The sequence below is a fragment of the Hetaerina americana genome, unplaced genomic scaffold, assembly GCF_022747635.1.
Source record: "Hetaerina americana unplaced genomic scaffold, ioHetAmer1.1.p SCAF_5, whole genome shotgun sequence".
NCBI lineage: Eukaryota > Metazoa > Arthropoda > Insecta > Odonata > Calopterygidae > Hetaerina > Hetaerina americana.
In genome coordinates, this window is record NW_027287095.1 from 63,871,146 (window position 1) to 63,887,101 (window position 15,956).

Here is a 15,956-nt window from a genome sequence, read left to right on the forward strand (position 1 = left end):
ATTAAAATATATTTTTTTCAATCGCGGTCGGTGAACTCCAAGAATACGATGGTTCCTCCACATTATTTTTCTTAACATTTCCCAGACGGAGCGCAGCACTTTCAAACATACATAGGCAATTTCCTAGGAGATAGCCGAATGGCAGACGTATCCTTCGTCACTATTTGGTGCTGCAAAATGTTCATGCCACTTATCTCGTTGGGTCCAAGAGACCATGCATTAGAAGGCTCCTTTCAGCACAATTTCCTTTTTCAAGTTCCTCCTCTTCCATTTCATTATTACTTGCGATATTGTTCAAATCAAATGGTGTATACAGGCGGTGAGCGTTCTCTATATTTTTCGAAGATTCACAGTCCCTACCGTAGGATTAAAAAGTCGCAAAGGCACCGCGGAACTCTTCACTTATTGGCGAATGCTTGCGGAAAACACGCCATGCTGCTTTAAAGTTATCGGATTTGGCTTTATTATCCTTACCTTTTTCCATATTATGATGTATTTTTTCGACTAATGTGTCCTTCTTGCGTTTGGAAAACTTGCGCTAGTGAAATTTTTTATCCCACATTCTGCCTAATTAATTTAGAGATCTTCGATAGATAGTGAAGGCCTTTTTAAATTATCGGTTCCCAACGTAGGTCATTTCTTCCTAGCAAGCTTGAGACTGGCACAAGTATCATTCGAAAGCCTCTTACAAAAAAAGGTCTTTCACTTCTCTCAAATTCAGATACCCGCACCTTCTTGTCAATTTATTATTCCGGTTCCTGGCTGTGACACGGGCAGTATTCATATTTTTATTTTTTCAAGGACTAGAATAGGAGCACTCCTGAGCGCGTTTCTTTCACGCTTTCCCTTCACCCATCCCTCTCACTGCCCTATCGCTCGTCTTTGAATATATATGTGTGTGTAGGTGCGTCAACGCGTGGAGACATACTATATGTGTTTGTGTAGCCGGTCCCTTTGGGGCCTCGGCCCGGAAAGGTCACGAGGGCAAGCGGCCGGCGAGCAAATGGGGACGCGTTGTTGCCCTGTGGGGGAAGGATTGCAAGGGCGTGGGTGCGTGTTGGGAGAGAATGAAGGACAAGGGGACAACGGGAGCGTCGACAGAGGGCGTGCGAGGGGCGGCGGAACTGAAAAGTTAGTCGGTGTGAATAAAATATATGGAGAACAAGAGGAAGTCGAGGGAGTACTGGTGGGTTCTTTACTCCCAAAAATACCTGCACGGGAGGTTCCATAAAGCGATCGCCACCACATTTATCCTCTTCTCTCTCTTTCTCTATCTCTTTCTCTTCCTTTTTCCTTCCATCCTCTCTTGCTCAACGAAAACCGACCTAAAAACGGGGAGAAGGTGGGGTGGATTCACAATAGGATAGCGCGAGGAGTGCGAGAAGCGGTGGGAAGCTTCTTTGTGGTTGAATTTTCGTCACGGGGAATACTTATCACCTCTGTTTCAAAAAAGCACGATGCCAGGGTTGCAAAAAAAACTCGGGGTTGTGAAAGTTTTCCATGAAAAAAATGGGAGAGAAAAAGAATCTTTAGCGTGCATCACAAATGTCACATAATTGTAACACCCTACCAAGAAAGATTAATATAATTGGTGATGCTTTGAAGAAATATTTTTTGTTTTATTTATTTTGGTCAAGTTTCCGGTGGAAAGTCAGTTAAAGACTCAATATATCGCACCTGATGTAGGAGGGAAGAGAAAAAAGGGCTCGCAAATATTTTTCACTGTATTTTTCTGAGAGACGATCCTTTTCGTAGAGCCACTCGAAGAAACAATCTCAAAAAAAATTATCACGTTTCATAATTGAATACAAATTATAATGAGAAATTAATTTAAAATATCCCTTTAAGAAGTGTTCACAGATAATATTTATAGCACATGTTATACCTACAGGTTATAACATGAGTTGAATAAGCGGATGAACAACAAAGTATTTATGGCTGTATTAATTTCCACAAAGTAGTAAATAACTTTTTTAGTCAATTTAATGGATAAATCTTGTTGAAAACAATTTTCAGTTGATACTATGAAACATTGGGCTAAAAATCATACTAAAAACCAAAATTCACAGAAATAGATTTTGTACATATATGCATACACACTTAATGTGGGTGTGTAGGCATATTATATATATATATATTTATATATATATATATAAATATATATACATACATGTATATACAGGGAGTGTGTATTTCACGTACACAAACGCGATAAATAATCGCACCGTTAAGCGATATGAATCACGTGAATGTGGATATGTTGGGGGCAAGATCCCGGCTTGGCCGGGGGCTTTTCTTTGTTGCCGGCTCACAAGGACAGCAATCCTCGAAGGTCCAGGAGAATAGGGCGGTAACCCCAGAGTGCCCGTTGAAACAGGACCGAGAATTGTCATCATGCTCGCCACTAACTTCATTCTTCAAATGCACGATAAATGCGGTTGCAAATTCAAAGGTGTCGTTTATCTCGGGAGTATTATTCCACGGCTTGAAAATTCAAAGTGGCATTCATTCAAAGTATGAGAACTACACTAATGCATAGTAAATCCGCTTAATTTCTATGAAAACGTCACCGTACTGGTAGAATTATAAAATATTTAAAAAATAGCTGAGTTGGGTTCCGTTATGATTCAGTTTAATAAACTGTACCGTAAAGGCTTAAATTAGTGTCTTAAATAAAATAAAATCTCCCCTTATCATGGCAGGAGATTTAATGGTGATAAATTTATACCAACATTATGAAAGCTACCAACTCAAAGATATTTATTTTCACGCACAATTCACAATTGCCTGGATTAAATATTAGATGTATTAATTGAAAGTAAAAGTTTAGAGATCAAGTCCCATTGAGTATGTTATATGAGACACTTAAAACATTTTACTGATATGTCTGGTGCGTTTGGTAACATGAGGACTTGCTGTCACCCGAATCGTCATTCCTTTCACTTCAGCTCTGTCATTACGGACCCTCGTCTTGACCGGACCCTAAAATCCTCTTACTTAACTATTTCCTCACGCTGAAATTTGTTTATTTGGACAAGAGAAGGGGGGTGTACCAACTGATTCCTCAGCAGAGGAGATAAGAAGCAAACTTGAGAAAATTTACAGTAGCAATAAAAAGTTGACGACTCATTTTGGTTGAAAAGCATCGTAAGTTATAATTAGTTTTTTTCCTAGGTGAATCCTTTCCCAATTTTTTAAACCCACCAGAATGTCCAGGCTTTGGTTAATAAGTTTATATGAATCAATCCGTTCAATGTTTTAGATATCTAGAGCTTATTGCATTCGCATATTTCCGCGTACTTGGAACCATAATTGGTTTATCAGCTTGTTGTTTATTCAGCTTACTTACGTTTAGATAGCTACTGGCGGATTAGCTGGAAGCAAACGCTAGTTGGAAAACGTAAATGGTAGCTTCTAATAAGCTTGTTGTGATGTTCATATTTGAAAATTAATTAGCCCTTAGCCATCCTATGAATGGAATATTTTCGAAATATCAGTTAGTTGAAATGATGATGCTAATACACCATCCAAGTCGAATAGCCTATTTGTGGTCGCACGGTCGCATTTACATTTTAATGTGTGCCCTGCCTCTTTAACACTTTAACGTAAGGACCGATTTCATTCTCTAAATAACAATATTTTTCGATTCATGATAATGGATCAATCAGTACCAGATGTTAAAAACCATTTGATTGTAAATAAAAACCATACAACTAGAACTAAATATGTCAAACTGGTGTTTCAGTTATCATGCGATGCATCTCATTTTTTTAACAAATCGCAATACGAAATCGCAGAAACCTAACCAGCGTTTGAGGTTGCGGAGAGCCTATAAACAAAGAGATACAATTACAGCGTCATAGAACTGTTAAATATCATTTTGAAAAGGTAATTTAGGGAAATTTGTGGAATACGCGAAAATCATGGGATACCGAGGACGGATCGGCCAGGTTAAACGATTAAAAGTTATATACGGAAAAAATATATTTATGGCTGCATTAAGATTTCGGGAGCTGGTTTTTAGCAATTTAAAAATTCATATTGCGTCCTCAAATTACCTATGGTGTGGCAGCTTTTTTCAGTTCTCCCTTGCCTATTCATCGGATCGATTGGTTATTGGACTAAGGATCAAAAGTTGAAATCTGTCTGATATCTTTGTACCCTTAAAGCGTATCAACATCTCATTGCTTTCCAGCGGCGCATGAATATTGGTTTTCTTTCATAATCGTGAATTTGCGAATTTGACCATGCAGTTCCGTACGAGGTAATTCAGGATGAGCAGAAAGGGTTCATTAATAATTATGGAAAATGTAGAAGCAGAGGTTTTACGCGCTAATTTTGTTTTCTACGCGCTCATATATTAGAAATTTGTATCGCTAAACGTTCTATAAAATTGGAAGTCGGTGAAAATATGGTATACTTGCAAGTATATTTTTCCTCGATACAATTATGAGCCGAGTTTGAAAATCCACGTGTGGAGGCCTTTTTAGTACACCTGCCGTATATCGAACCGAAGTTATCGTGTCATCGAGCAGAAATAATTGCCAAAAGGGCGAAATCAAAATTCAACTCCGTTGGATTTTTTTGGACCGCGACATAATGGCAGCCTGGTACTCCATTTGGTCATGAGTATTTTCCATATTCTCTGAATTTGCTACAAGTGATTAATATCGGATATTCGGAACAAAAAGTGAATTGTGGTGATTTATGTCTCTCTCTGGATACACGCTATTGATAGAAAGTGAACATTTTTTGCTTTTCCAAGGAGTTAGTGCTTTGGTCAGTAGATTTTCATATGTATGTGTATACAAAATGAACGTCTTCTGGAATATTAGCCCTATGATTTTCCTAAACCTTATTTTTTGAATAATAGTGATAGAAATTTTGACAACTTTTGCCTCCTAATGCGTCGTATTTTTGGTATAGAAATTTATATTATCTACAAGTGACCTGGATATTCTGAAAGCAACATGAAATTGTTAGCTTTTTATAAGATATTTTATAAACCTCATTTGATTGGCCGGATTAGTCCAATTGTTAAAGGTTTCGGAAGTCAGAAGGCTTTGGTTTAACTAATGCGAGTTTATAAATTCCAAAAAAGTCCCCTCTTTGTGCTTATTTGAGCTTATTATCAAGAACGTTATTTTTCAAATCGGATCAATCTCATCATGTGAATGCACGCTATCATTGCAATGTTTTGAGCTTCTCCCTGAATGCATTACTGTGTATCGATCGAAAGAGCGTGTGGTTCAGGACTTTAATGACTGCTATATTAAGCAAAAGCGGATTCCGGGTCCTGACTATTGTTCGTTTGGTTGCGTTGGGTTTCATGGCTAAAATACCTAGCGATAAGAGTGGGGCATTTGGAATTTCAATTATGATCTGAGGATTATGAGAAACAAATTTGCACTTTTCCACAAGATCTGTGGAAAAGTACAAATAAGTTTCTCACAATGACAAACTTCCACTACATATCGCCTGAATCTGTTGAATATCTGAGGATTGTTTCATTATTACAGTAAATTATTAAGTTTATTGAAATTTGTTAATTCAGAGAATGAATAAACTTGAATTTCTGTGCATAAGAAAATAATCTCAATAATTCTTTTTTTGTATTAACGCAAAATAAATTTCGCCACGGGGATTGTTCGGTCTTAGGAGCGTCACGAAAACCTCCCCTAGACATGGCAATAGTTCATAGTAAAACGTCTTCATTGAAACGAGGAAGAGACAAGATAGTCCCTTCTTCCAACTAACCCCTGATTAGAAGGGTTAATGAGAACTCCGACAAATGAAGAGGTGGGTATGTAAACGTGACAATCTTAAATTGTTCCCATCGTCGCGCAAAATTCCTTTTAGACATCAGTGTCTCCAACCCCCTGAAGATCGACGGCGACGAATCCTCCTCTTTTCGGATTGAATCCCAGAAGATCTGAGCGATAATGGATAAAAAGTGGAAATGAGATTTTCGTCTCTTTTCTGTTTGCGTTACGCATCGGATACGCCGCACAAAAGGTTAACAGATGTCGATTACTGCGAAATAATTGCAGCAACACGTCCATTCCCGTCGCCACTTCCCTCCACGACCCCAACCTTCCTTCATAAGTTATGCGGGCCGGAGTGTTGGCACCCTTGTCGAGCTACGGTGTGGTTAGATAAAAGGAGGAAAATGTCGAGTTGCGGGAGACAAAGGAAATAGAACGCCTTTGGGGGGTGCGCAAACATGGGAACCGTAGGGAAAGAGAAGGAAATGAAGGCAGAGAAGGACATCGTGCTTTTTTTCCATTGACCGCTTGCTTTTACCTCGATCGTGACGAGGTTATCTCGGGAAGGAAGGGTGTGGACACGTAGGAAGCGTGGATTCGGTTTTCAAAGAGAATCGTTATAACAAGAATTTGGGGGCTGAAGAGAAAATGGGATGGTTGGAGGGTAGCTGTGAGGGAGGAAAATGCTGTGTCAGGACGGCATTTAGGTGGAGACTGGTAGTTTCTTCCCTCCCGAGAAAATACTCCTTATCTCTTCAGACTTCACTTGCGAAAAGTTCCTTATTCATATACTAATATATAATGATATTAAGCATTGCTTAATATTAGTTTATGATTTTTGATTGAATTTCTCTATCTCACTTTACATCTATTACAAAAACTTCCTGAATTCAAGTCAACATAAATTTCATAAAAATAAATTCATTTTTTTAGATTTTTAATTTCGATTGAATTCAGAACTCTTATGCATTAACTTCTCTATGAAGTGCTTCACAATGTTTAAACTAAAGGTGATGACCGGGCATAAATTACTTAAAAATGATAGATAGTATTAGTAGTGGTAACCTGTGTTTGCAATGTTAGACACATCCAGATGATGTTTATAAAGCTTTGAAGGTCGTTAACTTGTGAGCTACCAATCTTAGTTCGGAATTTTATAAACAATCACAGTAGTAGTACAGTGTGAACTGGAAGGACATCATACAATATATCTGAATTATTTTGAGGAGGGAAGAAATGATAGTAATATAGACTTAAATATTAGACAAATTATGCATATATTCTGCACTAGACACATTGCTGTTCCCTCGTGCATCAGAAAGAATCCACAAGCAAAACCCCTTGCGTAATTTAAATAGAATATTGAGGTCCAAAATTGTTATAATATAAGTAATTTTGAAAGTGATAATTTTGAAAGTTTTTCAGAGTCGTTTAATCTGGCAGTTTCCGTTCATTTCAAATTTCAGATCCGCAGCTGACTGAAAAGTGCGGCGTAGCAAGCAAACGGATGTTTGGATCATGCTTTGTCATTTTATATATTAGGATTTTGAAATTTTCATGTCTCGATGTGTAGTAGTTGATACTTATGAAGTCACATCATAAAATGTGCTACCTCCTCATGCCACCTCCCTCATATATGTTCCAAGTGTTTTTCGCCAGTTTGGCCGAAAGTTCCGAAATGGTAGCTTGCGTATCATCTACGTCCATAAAATGCCTTGAAAGTCGCACCGCGTATCCTAGGGGTAAGTGTTGGGGCATCTATCATTGCTAAGAAGAATAAAGTAGCCTTTAAATGGAATTTGATATTGCTATGAAATTAACAATCTCTTTGTGACTTGTGTGATGGAAAAATGAACCCTTATATGATCGATAGTGCATATCTTAAGCGTTTTTATTGCCCGACATGGTGAGTTATTATGGGTATATTGGTTTTTTTCCTCGATGCTATGACCAAAATTACGATTGAAAACTTTGCGCGGATAACACATTAAGTCTTTCAATCTCCAAGTGCTTACTGTACTGCAATAATCGTGTGGGGGTTTTATTTCTTGATGTCGTAGTTTTTCAAGAATCTTCCTGTTAGTATCTGTATTTTGTTCGATACTACCAAGACGAAGATAATATTACTATTAGTACTGACTAACTACAATAATCTGATAATGTTCTTAAAGTATCGCCATAAATTTAAATACAGTGTCTTCCCCAAATATCAGTACAATAAATCCGTGAAAAAATGCAGTGCAGGTCAAAGTAAAAATTGTTTAAGTTCTCCATAATAGCACCCTTTTGCATCGACATATCGGAACCATCGCCTCTGCCAATCGTTGGACGCTTACTGGAAGGCGACAAGAACCTCGCTTTGGCACCTCATCACGGCCTCTTTGACGGTCTCCAGCGTTCCAAAATGGCTGTTTTTCAAGCTCATTTTTATTTTTGAGGAAAACATGTAACCAGTTACCACGCTATCTAAAAAAGTTGAGACACCTTCACAGCGGTCCAAGAGATCACGCGAGATTGTCACACGAGCCTTCCGATCTTCCGACAGTATCTTAGGGATTAACTCGTTACAAACATTTCTCACGGCTAAATCTTATGTACGAGGGTCATCCGGAAAGTAGTACCCGTTCGTGCCGCATGAAGTGCTGACGACGCGAGTAGCCGCTGGACGAGGTCAGATAGCTTCAGTGGCTTGTCTGCCTTCTCTGAGCCAAGTTGCGTGACGCTAGCATTGCCTGTGTTGTTTCTGTGATTGTTTACAATGTTTAAAAAAATTGAGAACGCCGCCAGTTGTGAAGTGAGGGCAGTGATTAAATTCCTCAATGCAAGAAACGTTCGCCCATGTGATATTCATCGCCAATTAAAGGAGGTGTATGGAGACAATGTAATGGACGAGTCGTCTGTTCGGCGGTGGTGTCGCAACTTCAACATGGGGAGGGGGAACACACACGACGATGAGCGTTCGGGGAGACCGTCTGTCATTACAGACCAACTGGTGAGCTCAGTTGACGAATTCGTGAGGAACGATCGGCGCGTCACAATTGATGACATCTGTGAGCATTTTCCCAATGTTTCTCGAACAATTGTTCATGAAATTGTTAAACACCATCTGCATTATGCAAAAATTTGTGCAAGATGGGTCCCTCGCGTATCTCAATGAGCTGGCGGCGAAGGACTATGCAGCAGGAATACAGAAACTTGTCACACGTTATGACAAATGCCTTAATTTGCTTGGAGATTATGTTGAGAAGTAGTTTAAAGTATCCTCTTTCAAATAAATTTTTTTATGTTTGTTAATATTTACTTTTGTGTCTTTATTTCACGAACGGGTACTACTTTCCGGATGACCCTCGTAAGAACTCAATACACTGCAATTTCGTAATATTTCACTAATCTGTTAGGATTCTGGGACTCAGGTGACGATTGAGTCTCCTGAGTCTCAGAATGTCTCTCTCAATGTTTGCGTCGTTGACAGACATCCAGGTGGCTCCTCGTGATCACTCTTATCTCTTTCATCCTGGACCTTCTTGTGCCAGTGGATACCCATTCCTTAAGAAATTTCTTTATCTCTCGAACACGATTTTCCGAACTTAACACGATTTTTTTTCGCGTATCGTTGCTTCTTGGAGCGTGGCATCGTGAATTCGCGACCACTACCCTCGGACAGGGGTTCAGTCTAACAGCCATCCGCACTTTGTAACGGTCCACAAACAACTGACGTCAGTCACATTACTTTCCTAAGACCTTCTACCACCTTCCTCGTTAGAAATTGCCACACTGAAGGCGTCCATGTCGGCGGGAAAAAATTATTCTACTTATTTTTGAGGGAGACCATGTATGCATTATTTCGGTCAAATTATGGCCCAGGAGCGAATCTTTCTCGGTAGATCAATATTTTAAAGCATATCATATAGCATATAAACATACCCTTCTGTTGCTGAGCATATTCTAAAATAAAAGTCTTTGGCAAAGAAATTCCTTCAGATATGTCGAACGACTGTCTAGGTTATATTTAGAAAAGAATGAAGACTAACATCAACGGGCGTATCAAGTAATGTGTAAGTTTTGAAATCCATGCGCCGGTGCAAACTGGCAAATGGGGAATTGAATTTTTGATGAAAGAATAAGCGTAAAGGGTTTAAAAACCACAGAAATTCAACAGTTTGATATGAATAAATATTTCAGTAGCAAAGTCAATAGGGAAAACGATCTCTTTCCAAAATTTATGTAAATAGTTGTTCCGTCATGGACATTTGTTTTAACCCATATGACCAAGACTGAGATGCGTCAAATGCTATTGTTCTTGAGATTTATCTATATTGCTATCTTACAATGGTATATAATTAATTATATTAAACAAGTTTAAGAATACGCATGGAAAAACATTAATTCGTTTCCGGAATGATTAGGTACCGCTATCGATTTTATGTCATTGGTGGTATTTTGTTTCAAACAAATGTAGTCTATTGCTTCCAAACTCAAGGGATGACAAATTGTACACATGGGGATACCCAAACTTCAAGATAATAAAATAACGATTTACTATTACATCAAATTAATAGCCGTATTTATTTTCCTCCATATATGTTTATGGCAGTTTCACACCGCCATAATAGTACGACGTTTAAGGCTCTATCAGTATCTCGAGTACTTCTTTAGTGGTATTCACATTTTACGAATTTCCAGGAAACCGGCCTTGGAAATTTTAAAATTATTAAGGGAAAGTAGTTACATGTAGATAGATATATGTTGCTCAGCCTGGAAAAAGAAAACGAAAATAGGTAAAAAATTTAGTAATAAAATGATTTATCCTAATTTGGGAATATCAATTTATCCCCGAACTTATATTTTATTTTGAAATGTTTTGCGAAAGTGGGCTGCGTAAAAGGATTCATATTTTAATTTTTCAGCTACGGGTAGCAAATTATAGCTCTCTATGATTTACTGAAAGTCTTCGAAAGAATGTTAGCCCACTTCAAGCCAAGGGTCGATATATCTGTTTTCGGTTCTCTGGCGAGAAGTACCACGGCTTTTGACAAATCCAAATTTAAAGTCGTTATATTTAATTCAGTTTTGATCATAGAGTACACATTTTTTATGCAAACAAAATTATTTCTATTATGCTTTAAAAGACACATTTCCAAAACTTATAGTCCTACAATTTTACTCATTCATTAAAATAAAAATCCTAACATAATTCTAGTATGTTTTGATACGTTTTGGAAAATCCAGTCAGTATTGCTTTCCTTTGCTATTACTCTGCTAATTACTTTGCTGAGTATCTTGTAAGTTGTATTAAATTGCTAATACTCGGTATTATTTTGTAATATTACAAAACTATCTCTTTTTCTAAATGTCAATTAGAGGTTTTCATAGACATTCAAATCGAATTCTCTTGTAATGAATCACGTAATTATGTTAGTATTTATGGCATAAGAAACGGACAGTTTATCGCATGCTGTTTTCTAAAACTCATTGCTAGCGGAGAGCATTTTTACGAAAAGAAATTTTCATTGGAAGATTAAGTAGTCTTGTGCGTCCAAAGGAGCACACGATTTTTGTCCAGTTTTGAAATATTTTACAGATTGGAATGTATTAATAATTACATCATTGTGAGTTAGAAAAATCCCTCATTCTAATTTTCGTATATTACCATGAACACTATTGAGCAATGGTTTCATTTGTTGAGAAGTATCGGGTGCTGTTTTCCTCAACCTCAGAAAATCAAGGTACTAAGAACCAAAGAATTTAATTAAAATAGAAAAAAACCCTTTAAAGAAAAAGATAAACAAAAAATCTAAAACAAATGGACAGTTATACTAATACAAAAGTTTGCTTGGAAAGAAAAAACCTCAGTAGGCAAGTATATAATTTGAATAATCTAAAATAATTGATTTGAACGAATAACTTAATCAAGGGGAAAAACTTTGCTAAACCACGCAATGAAAATGAAACCTTTGACCGCATGACTCTTTCATTCGACTATTTCAATAAAACACTGAGATTCGTTGTTCTTTATTTTCAGTACAGACAGATGCAGAAACTGGCTATGGTGTAGATTTTAAGATCATGAAAATCCCGCTTCAAAGGCCAAAAACGTCCAACCTTGAGCCCTAACCACTTCTCCCCTTCGTTTGGAACATGGCTTAATATACATCTCGCTCTGGGAGAGCGTATCATCCACCCGCCGGAGTTATTGCATGCGTCTCGTGCCAGAGGAGATGGTGTAGGGGAAGTACGGGAAGGAGAGGGGAAATCGTCAGGGAATGGAGAGCGAGCGAGGAAGTAGGGTTTCGGTGACTGAGAAGTGGGGGGGGGACCGAGTGAATGGTGACCGGGGCATAAATTTTGGGAAGGAGGGCGAGGGATTTATGGAAAGATTAAAAAATATGCGTATAACGCCCGGCCTTTTGGGGGGTAGTCTGCTGCCTGGGCGGGGCGGGAAGAAAGAGGCGGAGACGGGACGCCCTTACGCCCGGGTGAACGGTAAGGGGGTAGAAATGAGGAGGTCATCTTGGCTGGGATGATTTGGGGGAGGGCGAGGCTACATAAGCAGGAAAAGGTCGAGTCGTCGTCCTTCCATTTCCTGGCTGTTTTCGGGCGGCGGCGCCATAACAGCGACTTTGTGCACACATATTCACTCATACTTGCACGCGTTTCGAAAAAAGAACGTTTCAGAGGAAATTTTCGGGAGATAGGGTACGGATAGAGGCCAAGGGAATTTGCGAATATACATCGCACGTGCGGAATTTCCTCTGTTTTTTTCTCTTAAATTGGCCTACCGCCCGGTGCTCACTGATGAAACATATTTCCTTATGCGTATGGGGGAATGAACGTTTTGCTTAAGGCGGCTTTGACGGCCAAAAACGTGGCCAGAGAAAGTATTCTCGGTAATACTATTCCTGTCCAGTTGGAGCTAATATATTAGGCGAAGGAAATCGATTTTCTGAACGGTGTTTTTTGAAACTTGTAGGATGAGATGTGCTCAAAAATACAACATTACATTTTTCCATGTACTAAAATGATATAAATGCGTAGAAGTCAATAGAAAAAGTACAAAGTGATTCATAATAAATAGCTCCGATAAATAGGGTGACTTAGACATTTATGTAACATAATTTACACTGTAAAAAGCATACTTGTCGTACAACATGCTTGCATTTGTCAAATAGTAATGTGTCGAGTTGATTAGCATCAGAAATTATAAGAGTTTAATTTTTTCCTTAAAAACAAATAATGTATGAATAAATATTTTTTAAATGCTATACATTACTTATAGATTCAACTGGCATTATATCTATGTGACTTTGCATTATTTTTTGACGCATCTATTCCTTTTTATTTTACCTTTTCCAATCATTAGCCTTGAAGAGCAAATGGTAGAATTATTGTAACAATTAAGATTTATGAGATTAAAATGGCTTAATTGTCGTCTGTGGAAATCTTTTGAAGAGTGGGATAAAAATAATTCTTTTTGGCACTACAGGTTTCTCATAAGAAAAAAATAATTGAAAATATTCTAAGGTAAAATACAAGGTCTGTCCCAAAAATAAGTAGAATAAAGCTAGGGAAAAAAAATATTGCGGATCAAAGTGCAACTTGCTAAAATTATTCAAAGGAGCACCCTTATGTATCTGCGCACCAAAGCCAGTGCCTCCGCTAGTTGTGGTATGCTTCCTGTAAAGCATCAAGAGGATCCTCGTTCAGGCACCTCGTCGTAGCCTCTTTAAGTTAAATTAGTTGTCCGAAATGGTACTCCAAGGGGTTTTACTTGGGTCGTACTCAAGGATCCATGTCTCGTCACCATTTAACCACCTATTGTGAAAAATTTGGGTCACATTCACCGTGGTGTAAGAGGTCCAAGGCAAGATTATCATACAAGCAGTCTTCTGACAGCACCTTGGGGACCATTTTGCTCCACCGTTCTCATGGCTAAATATTCTGTAATAATGCGATACACTGTGGTATTCTAGATATTGCACTCTTCTGATACCATACTGACACTTGAATATCAATCAGCATTGAACTTGTGTCTTACTTTTTGCACATTTTCATCACACTGTGTAGATGGATGTACAAGGCATCGTCAACCTCCTCGTTACCCTCCCAGAACATCCTGTGCAAGGAGAAAACCATCACTTTGGACATTTCTCCATCTTTATAAGCATCCTTAACCATATTTAAGGTCTCCGAACTCAATTTTTCCAGCTTTATTCACAATATTAGAACATATCATTGCTCCATGGAAAGTGGCATCGTGAATTCGTAACGTGGTCGTGGAACTGAGGACCAGTCTGGTGGCAATCTGCACACTGTGAATGCACACAGTCAACTAACATCGGTCGTGTTACTTTCCCAAAATCTCCCATTACCTTACCCATCACAGATCACCCCAGTCCAGCCATCTGCATTGATGGCAATATATCTTGTCACTCATTGATAGAACAGTCCCTGTAACCTGGTGATGAATTTTAAATAGGACTTGCTTGCGAAGACTGAAGAGTAAGGCGTGCGTCATACTTCAATAAAGTTACGAATAGCATAAGTGAACAAACCAAATAGTAAAACGAATAATAACCGGTAAAGGAATACAATTGTCAGTCGATAAATGCATATATCAACGTTGTTTATCAGCTAAGGTTCTTACCGCATAAGGAAAAAAGCACATAACTAAGCCACATAATATACGTGGTTCCTTGTTAACTGTATTGAGAGTAACACACATATGATATTAGATGAGTTAAGGATGGATGCTTCTTACTCTACTTTGAATCTTCAATTTGCCTCAATTTAGTCGATAGCATGCGTGAAAATAATTCTCAACTCAAAAAATCATACTTGGAAAACCTCCAGTTATTTAACCTGGGAATGAATGCTGTATTGTCACGGAACTTTTTCGAGTAGTATATATGTTGCAACATTGCTTCTGACAACGGAAAAACTTATAAAGCATACTTCTAAAATTGTTCCCGGACAAACATTCGTCGCACAAAGACCAATGTATCCAGTGGATTCTCGCACGTGTGGACACGCAAGAGAACTAAGATCAATTTTCGGAGGTATTCCTGCGGCAAATTGGTCGGCATCCGGCGAGCACTTAAAGTGCTCTTTTCCACCAGCCGTACGGAACTTTAAGATCCAGACTCCTCGTTGCCATTATTTCATAAGAGCTGATACCAGCGGGACAATTTTCTTTGACTTTATTTAGTCCAAGAGATATTTAAATATCACTAAATTATGCATCCAATTACATATCGTAATAAACACTATTATCCTAAAGTTCTTTATTGTCTGTGAGGTAATAGACCTCAGGCGAAGTTAAGCCTAAAAAATTATTTAAACCGTGCTATCAAGTGATTATTTCATTGAGATGAATTTTAAATTCGCTCTTACCGTACGTAGTAGCCTTATCTCCGGCAATGCAGAATATGCTTTTCGCCCCTCGTCAGAAGTGAGGTGAACGGAAAAAGGAGGGCTCTTCTGCTGGAATAGCGTCGCAGGTGGAGGATAAAAGAGGAAGAGGGTTTTGCTGCCTCTTGGTCAAGTGAGGAATAGTGGGGGTTATCGCAGGGGCACGACACCGGTTGCGTGTGGAGGTCGGGGTCAGAGGGCTGAACAGGAGGAACGAGGCGGTTGGAATCCACGGAAGGGGGAGAGGTGACGAGGGTACAAAGAAGTGAAAGTTTTAGGATAACATGGGGAGCTAGTCGATTTGGCCCAATATCTGCGAATGGGCTACCCGTGCTTCGCATTTCGCGAGTCCGCAAGGAAGAGCAAATAGAAGCACATTTTCCAGCGAATTTTATTTTTTTAAACCCTGCGGTATTGTTTGAGATTGTTGCTTTGAAATCATCGTTGTTTACTCATAATATTTCTTAAATTTTTCTACTAATTTTAAATTGACAGAAAACTATTAATATTGATTTTTTTAGCTTCAAATATATTATCATAGACAAATTTTAGTTTAATGCATGGATTATGTCAATTGCGACAGGTTTATGCTATTTCAAATTCGACTATTCTTATTTCTTATTTTTCATAGCCCATGATTTAATTATTCCCGCTTACGAGTCATTTATTAAAGCGGATGACAAGGAGTCTGCTATATTTTATATTTTCTCCTTAAGGTCACAACTAAGGAGTGACCTGAGGACGGTTGTTCGAATTTGACAAGGATGCGCAAAGTTTTCCGAG